This window comes from Bubalus bubalis, chromosome 8 (assembly GCF_019923935.1).
Source record: "Bubalus bubalis isolate 160015118507 breed Murrah chromosome 8, NDDB_SH_1, whole genome shotgun sequence".
NCBI classification, from domain to species: domain Eukaryota; kingdom Metazoa; phylum Chordata; class Mammalia; order Artiodactyla; family Bovidae; genus Bubalus; species Bubalus bubalis.
This window is the reverse complement of record NC_059164.1, coordinates 13,340,150-13,364,647: the sequence shown is the minus strand read 5'-3', so window position 1 is coordinate 13,364,647 and position 24,498 is coordinate 13,340,150. Positions and strand designations below refer to the sequence as shown.

Sequence of the window (24,498 nt, the reverse complement as noted above, 5' to 3'; positions counted from 1 at the left end):
TGATGCCATCCAGCCATCTCATCCTCTGTCGTCCCCTTCTCCTCCTGCCCCCAATCCCTCCCAGCATTAGAGTCTTTTCCAATGAGTCAACTCTTCGCATGAGGTGGCAGTTATTTCAGGTTTTAGTGGATTTGAAATTGTTTATAAAGACACAGGGTTACTAAATAGTAGATAAAGGCTTAGCAAGCTTTCAGGTAATAAATGAAGAAGGAATGATAGAATTAGACTGGCCCCATTGTGTAATCTTTCATATACTCATAGATCTAAGCACTGAGCACCAATGGTCATAAAAGGAAAAACAGTCAGGTACTTTATGCCTTTTATAAGAACACACCACTATTATAAAGTGACTTTGACAAAAAATATCAAGCCTGAAACTGTCTAACCCTCTAGGTCAGCTCGTCTCAAACATCACCAGAATCAAAATCACCTGGAAGGCTTGTTAGCTACTGATTGTGGGCCTGATTTCCAGGGTTTCTCATTCTGTGAGCCTGGGGTAAATTTCAATAATTTGCATTTCTAACAGGTCCCAGGTAAACCTGAGGCTGCGGTCCAAGCCCACCCTTTGAAAAGAACCTCTCTAGATCAACATACGAATTTACAGGAGCTACAAATTATAGAGGAACACGTCAAATGATACCATGGAGATGTTATCAACAATCCCAGACAGTGGGTAGGTAAAGGGAAAAATATTCTTAAATACATAAATCTCAATTTAAATAAAGATGAAGGGGAACATACAGGTTAAAAGATATACCAATCAACTGCAATATGAAAATTTTTACTTGGATACTTATTTAACTGCATTTTAAAGTATTTATTAATTTATATGATATTTAGAAATTTGACTATTGACTGAATGAATTATGGTTAATTTTTTAGGTGTGTTACTGGTATTTTTTAAAGGAGTTCTTATTTCTCAGATGTATATATTAAAATATTTATAAATGAAAAGGGGGAAAGAGTTTAAAAACATAAATAAAGGCAACAGATCTATAATTTTCAGTAACTTCACTGATTTTTTATTCTCCAGCAAGAATATTTTTATCCTGCTTGTTTCATCTTTAATATTCCTATTTGACTTTTTTCCATCTTCCTTTTCCCAGCTGGTAACTCAACTCTTAGAATTCTGAGATAGTCATCATAGCTAAATTCTCTTTGCCTTAGTGCCAGCATACATCTTTTCTGAATCTAGGGTACATATGTACTGTTTTCCTTAAAATTTTGGCCTTCCTAAATGTCAAAAATATTAAAACAAGCATACCCATAATCAGTATGTTATATTTTAGTTACAAGCAAAAATATTATGAAGTTTAGTTTTATTGTGAAAATATGAAATATAAAGAGTGTATGATGAACATATTTCTTAAAAATAACAAGTGAAAAATTGTGCACTGATCACCCAGCATAGGAAATAGGATATTATCAGTACCCCTCAAAGATACCTGTGCGTCCTCAATGAAATCACCTCCCCTGAAAGTAACCATTTTGTTGAATTTTGTGCTAAATTTTCCTTTGCTGTATTATATACTTTTGCCACCTAACACTAAAGTTTTGTCTGTTTTGATATTTATATAAGCAGAATTATACCGTATTCATTCTTCTGTGTATTTGTTGTTGTTGTTTACAACATTATGTTTTTGAGATTCAGCCACAAAGGTATGTAGAGCAGTAATCCATTCATTGTCCCTGCTGGACGGTATTTATTTGTACAGCTACTCCAAGACTTTTTTATCCCTGCTTGTGTTGATAGATATTTTCTCTTTCTCTTTCCGAATTTTACACTTCCTTATTTGATTGTACTGTTACCTCCATTACAAGGTTACCCTGAAATGGTGATACAGAGCTGACGTTTTTTGTTTGTTTGTTTAAATCTGTGGTTGCTGCCTGCCGGCTTTCTCTAGTTGCGGCCGCGGAGGGCTAATTCTTTGCAGCAGCGCGCAGGCTTCTCTCATTTCCGAAGGCAGGCTCTAGGCAAGTGAGCTTCAAGAGTTGCAGCACGTGGGCGCAGGGCTTGTGGGAACAGGCTTAGCTGCTCTGAGGCGTATGGAATCTTCCCAGACGAGGGACTGAACCTGTGTTCCCTGCACTGGCAGGCGGATTCTTAACCACTGTACCACCGGGGGAGTCCCGAGATGACGTTTTAAAGCCAGTTCTTCCTGACTTGAGTAGCATGGCTACAGTGTTTCCCCCTTAATTGTGATGCTGGCTTTTGGGCTCAAATATATATTTATATCATGTTAAGGAAATATTAATCTAGTCTTATTTAATTGAATGTTTTTGTCAAAACTCATTGCTGGATTCTGTCAGGTGCCTGTTGAACGTTCATGGAGATGATCATGTGATATTTCCAATTAGCTCTTTCAATTTAATAATTTTTAATATATAAATATTACTGCGTCATGAAATAAACTCCTCTTATTAATGATATTTTAATTTTAAAATTTGCTGCTAGAGTTTATTTTAGAGTTTAGCCATGCCAGTATTCTTGCCTGGAAAATCCCAGGGACAGAGGAGCCTGGTGGGTTACAGATCATAGGGTTGCAAAGAGCTGGACACGATTTATGAACCAAATAATATTTATAAATGAGATTGGTCAATAGGCCTTTTTAAGTATAATCTGCCAGATTTTGAAATCAGTATATCACTTTGTAAAAATAGTTTGGAATAGTGTTTTGTTTTTGTTTTCTAATGTTGTGGTTATCTAAATAGCACTAGTATTGTGTCCCCTTTAAAGTTTTGGTAAAACTTTCCATAGACTCAAATGGCCCTGGAGTTTTACTGATTTTATTTCTTCTAAGGACATCATTTCAGTTAGGTTTTCCTATTTCTTCTGATCAGTTTTGCTATTAGATTTTCTTAAATGAGAGCTATTCTGTTCATCCAAATTTGCAAATATATTTTCACAGAGCTGAGTGTTCTCTTATTTTTCTTTTAGTTTTCTCTGTTCCTGCCATGATTTCTCTATTACATTTTTTTAATCTGTTTCTGTTCTTTTTTAAATTAACGTACCTGGTGTTTTAGCTATTTTATTATTTAATAACCTTTTATATTTCTTTATTAGTATTATATTTTATGTGTTATAAATCACTATTGTATTACCTCATTTCATTTCTGTGCTTCATTGAATTCTTCTAATAAAGTTATTTAAAGCTATTGAATTTCCTCTAAAGGTTGCTTTAGTTCTATCCTTCATATCTGGATATATAGTATTTTTGTTATTCTTTGGTAGAAATTCTAGGATTTTAGTTTAGATTTGTTGATGAGAAGTTGTTTAAAAGAGAACTTTTTAGATTCTAGGCAGAAGGAATTTTTTTTCATAAACTTGTTTGTAATTTATAATTTTATGTCATACGTGTCTGACTCTGTGCCACCCCATAGACGGCAGCCCACTAGGCTCCCCCGTCCCTGGGATTCTCCAGGCAAGAACACTGGAGTGGGTTGCCATTTCCTTCTCCAATGCATGAAAGTGAAAAGTGAAAGTGAAGTCGCTCAGTCGTGTCCGACCCTCAGTGACCTCATGGACTGCAGCCTTCCAGGTTCCTCCATCCATGGGATTTTCCAGGCAAGAGTGCTGGAGTGGGGTGCCATTGCCTTCTCCGTATGTCATATAATGTTGCCTATATTATATCTGCATTTTGAAGTTTTTTGAGCTTTTGTTTTAAATTTCCTAACAAGTAGTTAATTTCTGGTGTATATTCATATGCAACTGAAATTAGTTTATATTTTTAGGATGCATATTACAGTTTTTGTAATATGTGTGTGTGTGTGTGTGTCAGATTTACCCTATTAACTATTTTTGTAGTTCTTTATATACTTACATATTTTTTTTTTCCCATTTTGCCAGTCACTAACTGTTTCTCCCCTTCCAAGCACACAGTAGAAATGTTCCACCTACCCCTTTTGGGTTATGTTTTGGATAATGAAATCTTTAAATGCTGTTGCAGTATTTACCATATTCCTATTTGCTTGCCACAGCACCCAGAAGGGAACATTCCAATTATGGGAAATTTGATCAGCTTGCATCCTGGGTGAAAAAGAGATTGAGATCAGTCCTCCTCAGACTCATGATGTACATATAATATGAGCAGGAATTAATCTTTGTTAGTTTAAGCTACTGGAATTTTGGGATTGCTATTATTTACAAGATAAGTATAACCCAGTTTTTCTGAATATAGAAGTAAGGGGTACAGCAGATTTTAGCAGTAGATTGATTCAGCAACTCAATTATGTCATTAAAGACTCAGATTTTTCCATTTTTTCACTCTTTGGAATCTCACTGATACCAAGAGAGGTAGCAGGTTTAGGATTTATATTCAGATGTGAAATAGTAAAAGCAAGATGGAAAAGCATCTTTTCTCTAGCCTTCTTTTAGGGGCAGGGGACCTTCCAGGAGAAGACCTTTATACCTCACTGACTAGAACTGCGTCACAAGCCCCTTTTGAACCAATCACTGGCAATAGAGGCAGAATTTTCATGAATGACATAGAAGAATGATCTGAGATGAAGTAGATTTTGGGGTATCAACCACAGTGACTTCTGCCAATAGCAAATAATCTCTGTTAGTATGTAAACAGATTGTGGGAACTATTATTTTTCAATATCTTAATACTTATAAGAAATATGCGATAGAATTAGCTTGACAAATAAGGATCTAATTTGTTTTTACATTCTGGAGTCATTAATTTTCCCTGGATCCTGAATTTTAAAATTTTAAGTTTCTTTGGTGATAGTTTTTATATTTTGATTTGTATTCTTTCTCAGGCCTTTTATTTTTCTTTCAGATTTATTAAGATATAATCAACATACTGTACTGTATAAAGTATACAGCATAATGATTAGACTTATATACATTGTGAAATGATGACCACAATAAGTTTAGTGAACATCCATCATCTTATATAGATACAAAATTAAAGAAATAAAAACATTTTTTCCTGTGTTAGGATTTACTCTCTGAACAACTTTCATATGTAACATACAGCAGTGTTGATTATTTTTATTTTGTTGTATGTCACATCCCTAGTCCTGATTTATAACTGGAAGTTTGTACCATTTGACCACCACCCAATTAACCCTCCTCTCACCCTGCCACCTCTAGTAACCACTATGAATGTCTTTGCTTATTTTGAGATATAACTGAGCTAAAATACAATATTAGTTTCTAGCATGTGGCACAGTGATGATATGTCTATACATTTCAAAATGATCACCATGGTAAGTCTAGCTGTAATATGTCATCATATGTAGTTACCGACTGTATTCCCTGCGCCGTGCATTTCATACCTCTGACTCGTTTAATTTGCAACGGGAGTTTTGTACCTCTTAATCTTCCTCACCTATTTCTCTTATTCCCCCACCCCATTTCCTCTGGCAACCACCTGTTTGTTTTCTGTATCTATAGCTCTGTTTCTGTTTTGTTATATTTGCTCATTTGTTTTTCTTTTAGATTCTGCATGTAAGTGAAATCATACAGTATTTGTCTTTCTCTGTCTGACTTATTTTATTTAGCAGAATACACTGTAGGTCTATCCATGAGGTCACAAATGGCAAGATTCATTCCATTCTTTTTACGGCTGGGTAACATTCTATTGTGTATATATTCTAACTCATCTTTATCCATTCATCTATTGGTGGGCACTTAGGCTGTTTCCATATGTTGACTATCATAAATAATGCCGCTAAAAACATTGAGGTGCATGTATCTTTCCTATGTAGTGTTTTCATTTCATATCTGGATCATAAGGTAGTTCTGGGGCTTCCCAGGTGAAGCTAGTGGCAAACAACCTGCCTACAAGTGCAGAGGCATAAGAGGTGTGGGTTCAGTCCCTGGGTTGGGAAGATCCCCTGGAGGAGGGCATGGCAACCCACTCCAGTATTCTTGCCTGGACAATCCCATGGACAGAGGAGCCTGGTGCGCTACAGCCCACAGGATAGCAGAGTTGGACACAATTGCGCAACCTAGCTCACATGCATGCATGAAGGTTCTATTTTTAATTTTTTGAGGAATTTCCATACTGTTTTCTTTAGTGTTTGCAATAATTTATGTTCCTACCAACAGTGTATGAGAATACCCTTTCCTCCACATCTTTGCCAAAACTTATTTGTTGTCTTTTGGATAATAGACATTCTGACAGGTGTGAGGTGATATCATTGTGGTTTTATGTGTATTTCCCTGATGATTAATGATGGTGAACAACCTTTCATATGCCTACTGGCCATCTGTATGTCTTCTTTGGAAAAATATCCATTCAGGTCTTCTGCCCATTTTTCAATTGGGTTGTTTGGGTTTTTTGATGTTAAGTTGTAAGAGTTATTTGTGTATTTTGGATATTAACCCCTTATTAGACGGGCTTCCCTGATAGCTCAGTTGGTAAAGAATCCACCTGCAATGCAAGAGACCCTGGTTCAGTTCCTAGGTCAGGAAGATTCCCTGGAGAAGGGCTAGGCTACCCACTCCAGTATTCTTGAACTTCCCCCTTGTGGTTCAGCTGGTAAACAATCTGCCTGCAATGTGGAAGACCTGGGTTCCATCCCTGGGTTGAGAAGATCCCCTGGAAAAGGGAAAGACTCTCCACTCCAGTATTCTGGTCTGGAGAATTCCATGGACTGTATAGTCCATGGGGTCACAAAAACTCAGACACAACTGAGTGACTTTCACTTTTACTTTCATTCCATACATCATTTTACATTTCTGTACACTAACAATGAGCTCTCAGAAAGAGAGAAAAAAAAGAAACAATTCCATTGACAAACTCATCAAAAAGAATAAAGCACCTAGGAGTAAATCTGACTAAGGAGTAAAAGACATGTACTTGGAAAACTGTAAGACTTTGGTGCAAGAAACTGAAGATGACACAAGCAGATGGAAGGGCAGGCCCTGGTCATAGATTAGAAGAACTAATATTGTTAAAATGATTATGCTACCCAAGGCAATCTACAGATACAGTGCAATCCCTGTCAAAGCACCAATGGCATTCTTCCCTGAAGGGGAACAAATAATTCTAAAATTTGTATAGAAACAAAAAATACCTTGAATAGCCAAAACGATCCTGAAAAAGAAGAAAAAAGCTGGAAGTATCATGCTCTCCAATTTCAAACTATATCACAAAGCTGCAGCTGTCAAAACAGTATTGCTACTGTTGTTCAGTCTCTAAGTCATGTCCGACTCTTTGCAACCCTGTGGACTGCAGCACGCCAGACTTCTCTGTCCTTCACTATCTCCTGGAGTTTGCTCAAACTCATGTCCATTGAGTCAGTGATGCTATCTAACCATTTCATCCTCTGCTGCCCTCTTCTCCTTTTGTCTTCAATCTTTCCCAGCATCAGGGTCTTTTCTAATGAATCAATCTTCACATTGGGTAGCCAAAGTAATGGAGCTTCAGTTTCAGCATCAGTCCTTCCAATGAGTATTCAGGATTGATTTCCTTTAGGATTGACTGGTTCAATCTCCTTGCTGTCCAAGGTACTCTCAAGAGTCTTCTCCAGCACCACAATTCTGATGTTTGTCATTAAAATGATGTCTGCTTTTTAATACACTGTCTAGGTTTGTCATAGCCTTTCTTCCAAGAAGCAAGTGTCTTTTAATTTCATGGCAGCAGTGATCATCCACAGTGCTTTTGGAGCCTGAGAAAATAAAATAAAAACAGTATAGTACTGGCATAAAAACAGACACATAGATACACAGAACAGAATAGAGAGCCCAGAAATGAACCCTTACTTACATGGGCAATTAATCTATGACAAAGAAGGCAAGAATATACAATGGAGAAAAGACAGATTCTTCAATAAATGCTGTTGGGAAAATTGGACAGCCACATGCAAAAGAATGAAACTGGACAACTTTCTCATACCCTGCACAAAAATAAATTCAAAATGGCTTGAAGAATTTAAAATGTAAGACCTGAAGCCATAAAACCTCTAGAAGAAAACATAGGCAGTAATCTCTTTGACATCAGCTTTAGTAGTATTTTTTGGATCTGTCTCTGCAGACAAGGGAACGAAAGCAAAACTAAAACAAATGGGACTACATCAAAAAAAGCATTTGTGGGGCTTCCCTGGTGGCTCAGTGGTAAACAATCCTCCTGCCAATGCAGGAGCCACAGGTTCAATCCCTGATCCAGGAAGATCTCCCTGCTGTGGAGCAACTAAGCCCATGAGTCACAATTCATGAAGCCCACGCGCCTAGAGTCTGTGCTCCGCAACGAGAAGCCACCACAATGAGAAGCCTGCCTACCACAACTAGAGAAAAGCCCTCACAGCAACCGAGACCCAGCACAGCTGAAAATAAATAAAAGTAAAATTATTTTCAGAAAGCATTTACATAGCAAAGGGAACTATCAACAAAATAAAAAGGGCACCAACTGAACGGGACAAATACATTCTTAGGCCTTTTATTTATAAAAATGTCCACTTACATGTTCTCAGTAGAAACAGAAAAATGGTTAAAAAAAAAATGTAAAATTTTAACCCAGAGCAAGCAAGATATGAGTGTAATTGTATATTGCCTAAGAAAGGCAACAAATCTCACTTTAACCAAGTTTCTCATGGTTTTTGACAACTCAGCTAATTTTGGTCCTTTTATTTCACTTGGCTCACATATTTATTCTTATCCAGACATTCAGCAATGACCGTGTATGTTATCTGCTTGTTAGATTTTGCTCCTGCTAAATTTACTTATTTGTAACAATAGTAGATGAGGTAATGATACTGAATATTTTCATAACTTAATGATTCCAGATTTCAATTTGCTTAAACATTATTAGTTAAAAATTATTTAAATTTTAAACAAATTAGTTAAACATATGTGTTCTGTTATCTAAACTATAGTGCAGTTTTAAAGCCACAATATCTGGTCTTCTGACTAAGGCTCAAGAAATACTTGATAATATGATGTAATGAGAAATAATCAATTTTTAAAATTAAGTACTTCTTTTCTATAAATGAAAACACTTTATTATTAATATATAGGTCATTCAGTCATGTCCACTCTTTGGGATCCCATGGATTGTAGCTCGCCGGTCTCCTCTGTCCATACAGTTCTCCAGGCAAGAATACTGGAGTGGGTAGCCATTCCCTTTTCTAGGGGATCTTTCCAACCCAGGGATTGAACCCCAGACTCCCACATTGCAGATCCTGAGCTACCAAGAAAACACGTTGGTAGTATACAAAAGTTTCTCGGTTATACAGTTTTGAGTGCCTATAATAGGTGGGGGTGACCTATTTTTCTAATTGCATCTTAACTGTAAGTACTGATGCTTTTCTCTATTTTTGACAGACATGTTAAAACTACCTCATACACTTCTCTGATTTGATAAGCAGAATAATCCAGACTTTTCTGGATGCTTCAGGTTCACCATTATCAGTTACTCTCCTGAACTTTAGATGTGGATTTTTGGCTGTGTCTACTGTAACATGTTCCCCTAAATAACTTCTGGATTAATTTACTTTTCCTCTTGTTTTTCTTTTATTTTTCAAATTAAAAAGAATTCTATTGGCGTATAGTTGATTTACAGTGTTGTGTTAGTTTCAGGTTAAAGTGAATCAGTTATACATACACATACGTGTGTGTGTGCTCATTCGCTCATTCACGTCTGACTCTTTGTGACCCCATGGGCTGTAACCCGCCAGGTTCCTCTGCCAGGCAAGATACTGGAGTTGCCATGCCCTCCTCCAGGGGATCTTCCCAAGCCAAGGATCGAACCCTCATCTCTTAGGTCTCCTGCACTAGCAGGCGAGTTCTTTACATAAATCTTTTTAATATCTGCATGGTAAACTTTCATATGAATGGATCTTAATCTAACCTGTCCCCTCTCCTCCATTTATATGTATTGCAGTTATATTGTCTTTTGTTTGTACAAACAGTGTTGCAATGAGCATTTTTTCTTTGCACTTTTATGTAAGTGTATCTCTAGAAGGAAGCTATACATCTTTTCCAATTTACATGCTGACAATATATGACTCAGACTTAGCACTTCTAAGATATTATCCAGAGGCTATATCTGCAGATGAATAACTCTGAAAACATTTAATTGATTAGCAGGAGGAGTTAAATGTTGAATGAACTCTACCCTTGTATGAAAATACATCTCTGTTTCACTACTCTTTCTGATGAGTTCATGTTACCATAGAGTGATTTATGAACGATTTCCAAAGTAATTTCCTTAATTTGGGGGTTATAGATATTTCACAGACTTTCAAATAAGAGAATAATGGCCACTGAAGATAACAGAATGAATCTGTGAGAAAAAAGAGTAGTTTGAAAAAATGATGTTTTCCAAATGTTCCTCATATTTTGTTCAAGGCTCATCTCATTCACAGTACCTTATTGTTTTTAAAAATGTTTTGTGCTTTTTGTGTGTGTGATATGCTGAAGGTTACTGGCATATGCCTTATTTTTGCAAATCAAATGTTTCTTTAAAATTCAACAAATTTTCAATGAGAGTTCATTAGGCTGAAAAATGGTTCAGAACTCATTTTAAAACATGCTTGATAATTAGGGAACATCAAAGAGTATTGTTACATTCTAAACAGTAAACAACCTACTGTTAATGAGTTAACAAATTCCAAACGCTAACCCACAGAACAGAGAACAGAAGCTTTGATTTTTTAAGGCAAGTCTAGATTAAGCTAATGATTTACTCAATCCCGCTTCTCAAAAACGAGTTCCACTGAAGACTGTATCATTGCAAGGGTCAAAGTTCATGAAACTTTGGAGCTGAGAGAGACCTTAGGTACCTCTCTATCTACCCGCAGCCCTGCCAGCAGATGAGGAAACTGACCTGACCCGTGTCATGTTTGGTTCCCAACAGGCTGAACTAGGACATAGCTTTTCTCCTCTCAACCTAGGTTACTTTCTACTATATTTTGCTGTGTCTGTATTCAGATATGTAAAAGTACTCACAACACTAGCTAACAAGTTTACTAGTGGTGTATTAATTTTTTAATTGATATTTTAAAAATCTTTCATGTTGAGAATCACTGTGATAAATAACAGGGATTCACCAGTGAATGAGAAGGAAAGTTTCTCTCTTTCAGGAGTCCATGTTCTGGTGGGAAAAGCACATACCCTTGATTAGAAAAGCATCAGAACAAGAATGAGAAATCCAGCTAGGACTGATTAGTTTTCTCCTCTGGGCTTGTTAGGAGTGGTAGAATGTCTGTCTCATTATATTATTTTTGCCCCAAGATTTGTGTGCGTGTGTGCTCAGTCGCTCTGTGGTGTCTGACTCTTTGTGACCACAAGGACTGTACCCTGCCAGTCTCCTCTGTCCATGGAATTTTCCAGGCAGGAATACTGGAGCAAGTTGCTGTTTCCTTCTCTGGGGGATCTTTCCGACCCAGGAGTCGAACCCAGGGCTTTTGCACCTCCTGCATTGGCAGGCGTATTCTTTACCACTGAGCCACCTGGGAAGCCCCAATATCTATCACATTTTAATTACAATTATAATCCCTTATATTATTATAATATTTCAGGTTTAAAAACATGTCTCCGTCACTGTATCTGATTCTACAGTAAAATGTGATACAGACATCATCTCCATTTTCTAATTTAAAAACCCTAAGCTAAGAGTGGGTGCCTTACCCAAAGCCTCACAGCCAGGAAGTTGTAGAACTGGGTCTAGAATCCCAGGCTTCTGGCTTTCAGTCCAATGAGTTGGTCATAATATTAATCAACTTGAGTTTCCAAAATTACAAACATTTAGTTTTCTGGGAATTTTGAGGTTACTTTAGAAGGGAGATCCTTCAGTGGAAGTTTGGGTAACCTAAATATCCAAATTATAGCATGCTTTCTTGGAAAAGGAAAATAGTAGCGCCCAAAAATTCCATGGAAGTGCTTGTGGCTGTTTGTGAACTGTGAGGACGGCGTTTTGCTAGAAGCATGAAACCACAGTCAGCTTTGAGTTCCTTGGTTTGTTTGTTCCATTTCTTGTCATGGGGATAAGGAAACTTGAAAATAAAATATCACTGAAATTAAATGTGTCTGGAAAGAAGTTTAACAAAATGTTACCAGTCTTGGGTGGTTGGGTTACAAGTTAACTTCATTTTCTTTTTCTGCATTTTCCACATTTCCTACAATAATTGTTATTTTTATGATCGGAAGCTATATAATTCATCTACAGCTCTATATGGTTCCCAACCTATTCGAAAAGAGAAAGAAATTTAAACTTTCTTAAGCTGAATATTTGGATAGACAGATACTTGGACGTTTTCCCAACAAATGAACACTCTTTAAAAAACATCAGTCTGTGAGTAAGCTAAAGAATTCATCCAGGCGTTCATTCAATCTTCTAACAGATATTAATTGAGCATCCACATGTGCCAAGCATACTTAGGCACTGGGAATACGGCACTGAAGGGCTTCCCAGGTGGTGCTAATGGTAAAGAACCTTCTGCCAATGCAGGAGACAGACTCCATCCCTGGCTTGGGAAGGTCCCCTGGAGGAGGGCACGGCAACCCACTCCAGTGTTCTTGTCTAGAGAATCCCACAGTCAGAGGAGCCTGGCAGGCTATGGTCCATACGGTCAAAAAGAGTTAGATATGACTAAAGCCACTTGGCACACATGCAAGTATGCAACATGCTGCTGCTGCCGCCGCTAAGTCGCTTCAGTCGTGTCTGACTCTGTGCGACCCCATAGACGGCAGCCCACCAGGCTCCCCCGTCCCTGGGATTCTCCAGGCAAGAACACTGGAGTGGGTTGCCATTTCCTTCTCCAATGCATGAAAGTGAAAAGTAAAAGTGAAGTCGCTCAGTCGTGTCTGACTCTTAGCGACCCCATGGACTGCAGCCTACCAGGCTCCTCCATCCATGGGATTTGCCAGGCGAGAGTACTGGAGTGGGGTGCCATTGCCTTCTCCACGTACGCAACATAGCACTGAACAAAACAGATGAAAATTCTTGCCTTAAAGACCTTCCATTCTAGAGGAATAGATAGACCAAAAAAGAAAAAAAGATGAGTTTAATAGAATATGTTAAATGGTGCTTGCTGCTGCTGCTGCTGCTAAGTCGCTTCAGTCGTGTCCGACTCTGTGCAACCCCATAGACGACAGCCCACCAGGCCCCCCCATCCCTGGGATTCTCCAGGCAAAAACACTGGAGTGGGTTGCCATTTCCTTCTCCCATCGGCTGTATCCCAATACAAAATAGAAAGTTTTAAAGTTTGAAAAAAAAATCCAGACTGGAAGAGTAATATTCACCTCCAAGTTGACGTCTGTCCTGTCTGTCTGAACTGTGAAGCTCCTCACCAAGTGTGGCGGGCAGAACAGAGGCTCCTCAAGCACGTCCTCGTCCAAATCCCTGAAACCACTGTACACAACAGAAGGGATTTTGCAGATATGATTAAGTTAAGGAGATGGCAAAATGAGCCTGGATTATACAGGTGTTTTCTATGTAATCAGAAAGTCTTAAGTGGAGGTAGGAGACTGGTAATCAGGGAAGAGATTTAAACTGCTGTGCTGCTGGTTTTAAAGATAGAAAAAGGAACTATGGGCCAAGGAACGCAGGCAGCCTCTAGATGCTGGAAAAAGCAAAGAAACAGATTCTCTGCTAGAGCCTCCAGAAGGAATACAGCCCTGTCAAGACCTTGATTTTGGCCCAGCAAAATCCAGTTTGGATTCTTCTTAACTCCAGATCTGAGTGATACATTTTGGTGGTTTTATGATACTAAGCGTGTGATAATTTGTTAGAGCAGCAGTAAGAAACTCATACACCAAGTCACCGACATGATTTCCTTCTCCGACATTATTTCCTTCTAGTACTTCTCTCTAGCTGAAATTTTGTTGTTCGGTTGACTTGCTTGTTAGTTGTTTCTAGACCACTCCACTCCTTCAGGAATATAAACTTTTCAAGATGAGGAGGGGTAGCCCTCAGATGGAGCCCATTGCCCGTCCCACTGAGTCAATGAACTACTAATAATGTTGTTGAAATTGCTCAACATTACTCAGTAACACCAGAGAGCAGGAATGTGGTATTCATTCTTAGGAATCTATTGTGTTCAGGGACACGGGAAGCAATGGGATGGAGAGAAGTATAAACAGCTCCTGATACCCAGGAGATCACAATCCAGTCACATGGAATAACAAGGTAATACTGATGTAAGATTGCTTTGAACAATTAAGATACAAATAGAAGAGCAATGTTTTGGAAGTCTGTGATTTAAAAGAAAGGCATGATGGGGCACCATGGTGAAGAGCAGTGGCTTTAGACTCAATGCCTTTAGTTGAGTACACTTCTTTCCCCAGAGTGACCAGGGGTACCTAATTTCTCCAACTTGATATCTTCATTAGTAAAATGTGGATGATGAGATCCATGCCAGGGGGTATTGTGATAATTAAATGAGAAAATGTATAATGCCTGGCATAAAATAATAACCCAATGAATCATAACAAAATTTCAGTTCATTTCTCAATATTCAGAAGCAATTTTTATGGAACTAGACAGTTTCTCAACCTTTCCTCATCAGGATCCTCGAGAGCTGAGCTATCTTGTTTTGAAGAGCCCTCCTCCTTTCCCACATCTCCCCACTCCCAAATCTGTAATTTCTGCTCAGTGCCGAAATTAATTTGTCAAGCTAGATTCTGTAAGTTAGGGTTTCCCTTTGCCTATTTCCTTTCAAGAGATGAACTCCAGCCAGAAAAGGGTTCTAGAGGTTAGTTAGGAGACCCTCTAACTAAAAACACAAATGTGGTTTGGAAAGGGTACCGTAAAAAGGCAGAAATACATGGACACAGTGATTCTTTCTTTGTGTTAAGATGGATGAGCTACCTTTGTTAGGGTGATTTTGTTTACCTGTGTTCTTTTTATACATGATGTGTATCAGTATAAAATCCCTTACTGTTTATTTTCCACTGGACCTTTCTTCCTCTCTCTTTCTTTTTAAACTATTTATTTATTTGACTCTGCTGGGTCTTAGTTACGGCACGCTAGACCTTCAATCTTCATTGCAGCATGCGGGATCTTTGGTTGTGGCATGCAGACTCTTAGCTGTGGCATGTGGGATCCAGTTCCTTGACCAGGGATTGAACCTGGGCCCCCTGCATAGGGAGAACAGTCTTAGCCACTGGACCACCCAGTAAGTTCCTGAACCTTTCTCAATGTAAATTTCACTGTTTTCTCTGCAACACCTTACTGCCAATCTGATGAGAAAGGCAGCAATTCTACCTCCCCAAAGTTAAAACTGTGCAGTTAAACACATGCAAGATTTTTTCTCTAACACATAAAAATGCTTTATCTTATTTCTCTTCCATGTAACCCAACACGCAAAAGTACTCCATCTCATATTCTGAATTCTTACCAGCTAAGTGAAAGGAATAACTAGGAATGATCAACAGACAAATCGACCTATGGAAAAGAATCAAGAACCCAGAAATAAACCCAAGCATATATGGCCAACTAATATTTGGCAGGGGAGCCAAGAACACTGAATGGGAAAAAGACAGTCTCTTCAACTGATGCTTGGAAAATTGGATATTCACATGAAAAAGAATGAAACCTAACTCTTATCTTACACCACTCATGGAAATTAACTCAAATGGATTAAAGACATAAATATAAGACCTGAAACCATGAGACTCCTGGAAGAAAACAGGAAAAAAAAACTCCTTGACATGGGAATGATTTTTTTTGGAAACCTAAACCACAAGCAACAAAATAAAAAATAAACACATACGGCTTCATCCAACTAAAAAGCTTCTGCACAGCAAAAGAAGCCATCAACAAATTGAAAAAAAAATCTATGAAATAGGAAAAATATTTGCCAATATTCAAAATATGTAAAGAACTCATACATCTCAATGGCAAAATAATAATAATAATAATACAATTTAACATTGGGCAAAGGACTTGAATAGACATGTCTCCAAAAGAGATATAAAAATGACCAACAGAAACATGAAAAGGTGCTCAACAGCACTTATAATTAGGGAAACGCAAACTAAAACGACACTGAGATATTACCTTAAGCCTGTTAGATTACCTGTCATCAAATGATAAGGGGAAAAAAGAGAACAGATGCTGGTGTGGATGTGGAGAAAAGGGAATCCTTGCACACTGCTGGTGGGATTGTACAGTGGCACAGCCACTATGGAAAACAGTACAGAGTTTCCTCAAAAATTTACATATAGGTCTACCCTATGATCCAGCAATTCCGGCTCTGGAGACATAGTCAACGGAAATGAAAACACTAACATGAAAAGATATCTGTACCTGCAGATTCATAGCAGCATTATTTACAATAGCCAAGACATGGAAACAAACTTAGTGTTCATCAGTGGATGAATGAATTAAAAAATTGTGGTATATAAATCTATAGATAGATACAATGGAATATTATTCAACCATAAAAAGTGAGGAAATCCTACCGTTTGTGACAACATAGATGGAATTCCAGCTGAGCTATTTCAAATCTTAAAAGATGATGCTGTTAAAGTACTATACTCATAATACCAGCAAATTTGGAAAACTCAGCCGTGGCCACAGGACTGGAAAAGGTTAGTCTTCATTCCAACCTCAAAGAAAGGCAATGGCAAAGAGTGTTCAGATTACCGTACAATTCCACTCATTTCCCATGCCAGCAAGATTATGCTAAAAATCCTTCAAGCTAGAACTTCAACAGTACATGAACCAAGAACTTACAGATGTATAAGCTGGATTTAGAAAAGGCAGAGGAACCAGAGATCAAATTGCCAACATATGCTGGATCATAGAGAAAGCAAGGGAATTCCAGAAAAACGTCTACTTCTAATTCATTGACTATGCTAAAGTCTTTGACTGTGTGAATCACAGCAAACTGTGGAAAATTCTTAATGATATGGGAATACCAGACCACATCATCTGCCTCCTGAGAAACCTGTATGTAGGACAAGAAGTAACAGTTAGAACCAGACATGGAACAACAGACTGGTTCAAAATTGGGAAACAACACCAAGGCTGTGTATTGTTACCCTGCTTATTTAACTTATATTCAGAGTATATCATGTGAAATGCCAGGCTGGATGAAGCACAAGCTGGTATCAAGATTACCAGGAGAAATATCAACAACCTTAGATATGCAGATGATACCACTTTAATGGCAGAAAGTGAAGAGGAGCTAAAGAGCCTCTTGATGAAGGTGAAAGAGGAGAGTGAAAAAGCTGGCTTAAAACTCAACCTTCAAAAAATTAAGATCATAGTATCCGGTTCTATCACTTTATGGCAAGTAGATGGGGAAAATGTGGAAACAGTGTCAGATTTTATTTTCTTGGGCTCCTCAATCAATGGGGATGGTGACTGCAGCCACAAATTAAAAGATGCTTGCTTCTTGGAAGAATCAGATCAGATCAGATCAGATCAGTCACTCAGTCGTGTCCGACTCTTTGCGACCCCATGAATCGCAGTACGCCAGGCCTCCCTGTCCATCACCAACTCCCGGAGTTCACTCAGACTCACGGCCATCTAGTCAGGGATGCCATCCAGCCATCTCATCCTCTGTCGTCCCCTTCTCCTCCTGCTCCCAATCCCTCCCAGCATCAGAGTCTTTTCCAATGAGTCAACTCTTCGCATGAGGTGGCCAAAGTACTGGAGTTTCAGCTTCAGCATCATTCCTTCCAAAGAAATCCTCTGATGTCCTTCAGAATGGACTGGTTGGATCTCCTTGCAGTCCAAGGGACTCTCAAGAGTCTTCTCCAACACCACAGTTCAAAAGCATCAATTCTTCCGTGCTCAGCCTTCTTCACAGTCCAACTCTCACATCCATACATGACCACAGGAAAAACCATAGCCTTGACTAGACGAACCTTTGTTGGCAAAGTAATGTCTCTGCTTTTGAATATGCTATCTAGGTTGGTCATAACTTTCTTTTTTTTTTTTTTTTTTTTCATTTTTTTTTTTTTAATTTTATTTTATTTTTAAACTTTACATAACTGTATTAGATTTGCCAAATATCAAAATGAATCCGCCACAGGTTTACATGTGTTCCCCATCCTGAACCCTCCTCCCTCCTCCCTCCCCATTCCATCCCTCTGGGTCGTCCCAGTGCACCAGCCCCAAGCATCCAGTATCGTGCATCGAACCTGGACTGGCAACTCATTTCATACATGATATTTTACATGTTTCAATGCCATTCTCCCAAATCTTCCCACCCTCTCCCTCTCCCACAGAGTCCATATGACTGTTCTATAACTTTCCTTCCAAGGAGTAAGCGTCTTTTAATTTCATGGCTGCAGTCACCATCTGCAGTGATTTTGGAGCCCAGAAAAATAAAGTCTGACACTGTTTCCACTGTTTCCCCATCTATTTCCCATGAAGTGACGGGACCAGATGCCATGATCTTCGTTTTCTGAATGCTGAGCTTTAAGCCAACTTTTTCACTCTCCATTTTCACTTTCATCAAGAGGCTTTTGAGTTCCTCTTCACTTTCTGCCATAAGGGTGGTGTCATCTGCATATCTGAGGTTATTGATATTTCTCCCGGCAATCTTGATTCCAGTTTGTGTTTCTTCCAGTCCAGCGTTTCTCATGATGTACTCTGCATAGAAGTTAAATAAACAGTGTGACAATATACAGCCTTGACAAACTCCTTTTCCTATTTGGAATCAGTCTGTTGTTCCATGTCCAGTTCGAACTGCTGCTTCCTGACCTGCATACAGATTTCTCAAGAGGCAGATCAGGTGGTCTGGTATTCCCATCTCTTTCAGAATTTTCCACAGTTTATTGTGATCCACACAGTCAAAGGCTTTGGCATAGTCAATAAAGCAGAAATAGATGTTTTTCTGGAACTCTCTTGCTTTTTCCATGATCCAACGGATGTTGGCAATTTGATCTCTGGTTCCTCTGCCTTTTCTAAAACCAGCTTGAACATCAGGAAGTTCACGGTTCACATATTGCTGAAGCCTGGCTTGGAGAATTTTGAGCATTACTTTACTAGCATGTGAGATGAGTGCAATTGTGCGGTAGTTTGAGCATTCTTTGGCATTGCCTTTCTTTGGGATTGGAATGAAAACTGATCTTTTCCAGTCCTGTGGCCACTGCTGAGTTTTCCAAATTTGCTGGCATAGTGAGTGCAGCACTTTCACAGCATCATCTTTCAGGATTTGGAATAGCTCAGTTGGAATTCCATCAGCTCCACTAGCTTTGTTCATAGTGATGCTTTCTAAGGCCCACTTGACTTCACATTCCAGGATGTCTGGCTCTAGGTCAGTGATCACACCATCGTGATTATCTGAGTCATGAAGATCTTTTTTGTACAGTTCTTCTGTGTATTCTTGCCATCTCTTCTTAATATCTTCTGCTTCTGTATCATTTCTGTCCTTTATCGAGCCCATCTTTGCATGAAATGTTCCTTTGGTATCTCTGATTTTCTTGAAGAGATCCCTAGTCTTTCCCATTCTGTTGTTTTCCTCTATTTCTTTGCATTGATCGCTGAAGAAGGCTTTCTTATCTCTTCTTGGCTATTCTTTGGAACTCTGCATTCAGATATTTATATCTTTCCTTTTCTCCTTTGCTTTTTGCTTCTCTTCATTTCACAGCTATTTGTAAGGCCTCCCCAGACAGCCATTTTGCTTTTTTGCATTTCTTTTCCATGGGGATGGTCTTGATCCCTGTCTCCTGTACAATGTCACGAACCTCATTCCATAGTTCATCAGGCACTCTATCTATCAGATCTAGGCCCTTAAATCTATTTCTCTCTTCCACTGTATAATCATAAGGGATTTGATTTAGGCCATACCTGAATGGTCTAGTGGTTTTCCCTACTTTCTTCAATTTCAGTCTGAATTTGGCAATAAGGAGTTCATGGTCTGAGCCACAGTCGCTATGACAAACCTAAACAGTGTATTAAAAAGCAGAGGAGACATCATTTTGCTGACAAAGGTCTGTACAGTCAAAGCTATGGTTTTTCCAGTAGTCATATATGGATGTAACATTTGGACCATGAAGAAGGCTGAGCACCAAAGAATTAATGCTTTTGAACTGTGGTGCTGGGGAAGACTCTTGAGAGTCCCTTGGACAGAGAGCAGATCAAACCCAGTCCATCCTAAAGGAAATGAGTCCTGAATATTCATTGGAAGGATTGATGCTCAAGCTGAAGCTCCTATACTTTGGCCACCTGATGCAAAGAACTGACTCATTGGAAAAGACCCTGATGCTTGGAAAGATTGAAGGCAGGAGGAGAAAGGGATGAGAGAGGATGAGATGGTTGGTTGGCATCACTGACTCAATGGACATGAATTTGAGCAAACTCTGGGAGACAGTGAAGGACAGGGAAGCCTGACATGCTGCCGTTCATGGGGTTGCAAAGAGTCGGACACAGCTTAGCGACTGAACAACAATAAAGATGGAGCCTAAGGGCATAATGCTAAGTGAAATAAGTCAGACAGAGAAAGACAAGTACATTGTGATCTCACTTATATGTGGAATCTAAATAAAACAACCCAAAACAAATGAACAAACAAAAACCCACACCAAACTAAGGAAAAAGAAATCAGATTTGTGGTTACCAGGGGTGAGGGTCAGGGAGGGAGGAGGAGAGGAAGGTGTCAAAAGGTACAAACTTCCAACTATAAGATAAGTACATAACCCACTTACTCTTCCAAGAATGGGAGTATTCTTGCCTGGAGAATCCCAAGGACAGAGGAGCCTGGCAGGCTACAGTCCATGGGGTTGCAAAGAGTCGGACACGACTGAGCGACTGAGCATGGGCCATGATGTCCGATAGTGATGGTTGTAGTTAACACTGCTGTTGATTATAGGAAAGTTGCTAAGAGAGTGGATCTTAAGAGTCCTCATCACAAGAAGAAAATTTTTTTCTTTTCTTTTCATTGTATACATGAGATGACAGTGATTAACCAAATCTGCTGTAATCATTTTACAATATATATAAATCCACCATGCTGTACACCTTAAATTTATACAGTGATGTATGTCAGTTACTTCTTAATAACACTGGGGGAAAAAAGGATGATCAAGTCACTTGATTCTTATAGGATTTAAATAGTGTTATTACATGTGGGAGCAGATGTGTCTTCTTTCCTTTGCTTCGCAAATATGAAGAAATCTGGTCCCAGTCCCAGTCCTTAAAGCCAGAGCTGTGCAATGGGAGTTATCATCAGTAATCTCCTCATATGCTGGAGTCTTTCAGAAAATCCAACCTTCCCACTGAGTGAAGGGTCTCAGTAAATATGGCATCTCCCCGCCGTTTATTTTGGCAGCTACTCAGGATTCTATAATAGGGTCATTTTCCTTTTGGAGAGGTGGGAAATCTGAGGAGAGTAGTCTGTGAACTCATGCATGGAAGGATAGACCCCGTGTGAAGAGCTCTTATAATTTATGATGGGCAGTGGCCTGGGGCGACTGTTAACTGCAGCACAGCCTCCCCTGGAGAACACAGCTTTGGTTGGCCTTTCTGGCTCGCCTGCTGAGACCCACGTGGAACCTCAGTAGGCATAGTAGGTGGTATGTAATTCCTGGGCTCCCAGAAGGCAATAGGAACCAACTTCAAACACTTGTAAAAGAATTCAGGCTGTTTAACAGTGGGGATCTTCCAGTGGAGGCAAGTGAATAAATGTCAGTCTCTCTCCTTTAGAAATATAAACCACTGTGTATGTTTTGCCAAGTATATACGTGTGTGTGAAGACTGGACTCTGTTCCTATCTCAGGCTATTCTATTCAATTCATCATAACTATGTATTTAATGCTTTCTGTGTGTATATCTCTGTACATTATTCTGTGGGAAACAGACATGAGTAATGAAGACAGAAGGAAGGGAAAGTCATATTTATAGACTCCATTCTATGTGCATGCATGCTCAGTTGCCCAGTTGTGTCCAACTCTTTGCAGCTTCATGGACTGTAGCCCACCAGGCTCCTCTGTCCATGGGATTTTTTTTCAAGAAGAACTCTGGAGTGGGTTTCCATTTCCTTCTCCAGGGTGTTTTCCCTACCCAAGGATCAAACTTGCCTCTCCTATGTCTCCTACATTGCAGACAGATTTTTTATCCACTGAGTCCCTGGGGAAGCCCATTCTATGTACCTGCTTTAAATTTCTTTTAATTGTTACAGCAGGGAGAGGCTGGGTAGTTTAGATTAAAGGTGCAGACTTGTGTAATGGAGGGCCAAAATAGAAGGAGTTAACTAAAGTAGAAATTTCTTTTTTTTTTTTTTTTCATGCCTGAGTCCAGAAGTAGGTGCTCCAGGACTGGTGTGTGACAGTTCTGTTCTGGGGACCCAGACACTTTCTCTCTTGTTGCTCAGCCATCCTTAGGGTGTTATTCTCATCTACATGGTCCGAAATGGCTCTCCACCCCATCTACATTCCCTCCCCTTTGCATATATTAGTTCTGCTCACAACCTGTTTGCCAAAGAGTAGCCTCCTGGCCAAAGCTACCTATGTAATATAAGTTTTATTATGGGCAGTCTCAGACCAAGCTAAAAAACAGAAATTCATACACATGAGAGAAAAGGCAAAAGACATATTGTGGAACGTGGCTAGTTAACAATGATTCCCACTTTACAGTTACGAAGTTGAGGTTCATATGGAGTCAAACAACCTACCTAAGATCTGCCCCCCAACTTCTGTATATATCCCCTCTCTGTGATGTTGCACCATGGTTGCTTTAGGCTTTTGACTAAGCTATTTCTGCCAGAACAGAGCCCTGAAATGCCAGACTTATACATGTCCACAATAAGTTTTATATCCTTTATGTAAAAGGAAATAAGGCTGTGGTGAAAATCACTTAAGGTAGAGATTTAAAGTGCTCAAGAGGTACCATTTAGCAAGAGCAAATAAGGTTGAAGTAAGTAGAACTTTCACGGAACTATAGGAAGAAGTCCAAACCAACCAGCTAGGGAAGCAAGATGGGTGAGACCTGCCTGGGCGACGTCAAGGCAGGGCCCTCCCGCTCTCTGGTTTGCCACCCTCATCGTGACGGTAGGCACTATCATGAATACTCAGCTCTGCCACTGTAACGTGCAAGCAGCCATGAATTAGACAACTCAAAAGCAGAAGGGTGTGGCTGTGTTCCAGTAAAATGTTACTTATGAACACTGTATTTTGCCTTTCATGATTTTCCTATGAAAATTTGTGTAAAATCATAATTTTACACAAATTATTATTCACCTTTTGATCTTTAAAGAACCATTGAATACGTAAAAATTATCTTAAGCTTGTGTCCATTTAAAAACAGATAATGGGTACATCCCTATCATGGACTATAACTCAGCAATAAAAAGAAACGAACTCTTGATGCATGCCACAACTTGGATAGATCTCAAGGGAATTACGCTGAGTGAAAGAGTCCATCTCGAAGGTCACAGACTATGTAATTCCATTTATATAACTTTCTTAAAGTGACAAAATTATAGAGACAGAGACACATTAGTGGTTAGAGGTTAGGAATTATTGGAGCTAGGGGCATGGCTGTGACTAGAAAGGTGGCATGAGGAAGACTTCTCTGATAAGGAAATCCTCCTCTGTCCTTACTGAAGTGATGACTACATGAATCTAGGCCGGCACTGATACAATGGTGGAGACACACACACAGTGCCATAGGGACTTCCTGCCTTTGCTGTTATATTATAATTGTGTAAAATGTAACCCTTGGGGGACACTAAGTGAAGGGTCCTTGACATCTTTATGTACTATCTTTGCAATTTCACAGTTATAATGAATCATATTTCAAAATACAAACTTAAATATAGAATTTCAAAACAAACAGGGGTTGGATTTGGCTTATAGACTATAGTTTGTACACTGGACTAGAAAGAAACATTTGAAGAATGTAACAGGAAAAATTAATATGCATAAACATAGAATATATGTCAATGAGGAAATCAAAAGCAACCCTTAAAAAAAAAAAGGATATAATGTGCTTAGTTGCTCAGTCATGTCTGACTTTTTGCTACCCCATGGTCTGCAGCTTGCCAGGCTCCTCTGTCCATGGGGATGCTCCAGGAAAGAATACTGCATTGGGTTGCCATACCGTCCTCCAGGGGATTTTCCCACGGGGATCTTCCCTCAAGGATTGTACCTGCATCTCTTACATCTCCTGCATTGGCAGGCAGGCTCTTTACCACTAGTGCCACCTAGGAAGCCCCAGTTTCAGGTTTCAGTTCAGTTCAGTTCAGTCGCTAAGTCATGTCCTACTCTTTGCGACCCCATGAATCGCAGCATGCCAGGCCTCCCTGTCCATCACCAACTCCCGGAGTTCACTTAGACTCATGTCCATCGAGTCAGTGATGCCATCCAGCCATCTCATCCTCTGTCGTCCCCTTCTCCTCCTGCCCCTAATCCCTCCCAGCATCAGAGTCTTTTCCAATGAGTCAGCTCTTCCCATGAGGTGGCCAAAGTATTGGAGTTTCAGCTTTAGCATCATTCCTTCCAAAGAAATCCCAGGGCTGATCTCCTTCAGAATGGACTGGTTGGATCTCCTTGCAGTCCAAGGGACTCTCAAGAGTCTTCTCCAACACCACAGTTCAAAAGCATCAATTCTTCGGCACTCAGCTTTCTTCACAGTCCAACTTTCACAT

The 24,498-nt window shown here is 39.3% G+C and overlaps 1 long non-coding RNA gene across 1 annotated transcript in view; it reads left to right on the top strand.

Moving 5' to 3' along the window:
* Positions 1-24,498, top strand: part of LOC123334651 — a 170,381-nt gene that overhangs the window by 133,664 nt on the left and 12,219 nt on the right. The window contains exon 3 of the long non-coding RNA XR_006552650.2: positions 527-673. This is a non-coding gene — a long non-coding RNA (uncharacterized LOC123334651). The remainder of the gene's footprint in view (positions 1-526; positions 674-24,498) is intronic.